At 37.9% G+C, this 1279-nt stretch overlaps 1 pseudogene; it reads left to right on the forward strand.

Moving 5' to 3' along the window:
* The first annotated feature begins 211 nt into the window (after window positions 1–211).
* On the forward strand, window positions 212–706 carry LOC124518039 (peptidyl-prolyl cis-trans isomerase A-like; annotated as a pseudogene).
* The last annotated feature ends 573 nt before the right edge of the window (window positions 707–1279 follow it).

The following is a 1279-nucleotide window of genomic DNA, read 5'->3' on the forward strand; positions in this document are numbered from 1 at the left end:
TGGGCACATCTTGTTACCTAGGGACATTTCCAAAGGATTACACAGCAAGGCTTTGGCTGTGACTGTAAGTCACTGCCACTAAATTGTCAAAATAAATAACAGTAAAAATCAACCCTCAGAGAACGTGGGGGTAGCTGATGCTTTTTCTTTACAAAAAATAAAGAAATCTTTGCAGACACCGCCACCCCAGAACCACAGGCACGGCAAAGCCATGGTCAACTCCACCTTGTTTTTTGACATTGCTGAGGACGGTGAACCCTTAAGCCATGTCTCCTTTGAGCTGTTTGCAGACAAAGTTCCAAAAACAGCAGAGAACTTTCATGCTCTGAGCACTGGGGAGAACAGAAATGGTTACAAAGTTTCCTGCTTTCACAGGATTATTCCAGGATTTATGTGCCAGGGTGGTGACTTCACATGACATAATGGCACTGGCAGCAAGTCCATCTATGGGGAGAAATTTGATGATGAGAATTTCATCCTGAAGCATATACGTCCTGGCATCCTGTCCGTGGAAAATGCTGGACCCAAGACAAACGGTTCCCAGTTTTTCATCTGCACTGTCAAAACTGAGTGGTTGGACGGCAAGCACATCGTGTTTGGCAAGGTGAAGGAGGGCATGGACACCGTGAAAGCCATGGAGCACTTTGGGTCCAAGAATGGCAAGACCAGCAAGAAGATGACCACTGCTGAGTGTGGACAAACCTAATAAATCTGACTTGTGTTTTATCTTAACTACCAGATCATTCCTTCTGTAGCTCGGGAGAGCACCCCCTTTAGATCAAAATCTCCTATAATCTTTGTGCTCCTGTTGCAGTTCCATGGGTCCCTTTCAAGTCTACCTGGATTGCAAAGTGAAGTTTATGATAATGAAACAAAAGCTAAACAAACAGCATACTAATAATTCCTTATTTTTAATTGGAAAAAGAGTCCAACAGAGATAGAAAAAATATGTATCAACTAACAACTTATTACTTACTTTGTCATATTTTGTATAGCATAAAACACAATATAGCACTAGACATACTTTATAATACATAAATATATTAATAACATAACATATCTAAATATACTCTATATTAGTCTATATTAAATATATTACATATGCTATAACTACACAGTTTTGTGTGTATATGTATTCTATATACATTGTAAGTAAAAAAAGTATATACACATATATGAACATATACCATATAACTAAATTTTTGTGACAAGGGGAATATAAACATTTGATTTCTACTCTTTTCTAAGGGCTAAAAATTAAGAAGGTAAAAGAATCACT

Source organism: Lynx rufus, unplaced genomic scaffold (assembly GCF_022079265.1).
Source record: "Lynx rufus isolate CCGP_SWC_20201006 ecotype Redwood Valley unplaced genomic scaffold, mLynRuf1.p SCAF_23, whole genome shotgun sequence".
Classification (NCBI taxonomy): Eukaryota; Metazoa; Chordata; class Mammalia; order Carnivora; family Felidae; genus Lynx; species Lynx rufus.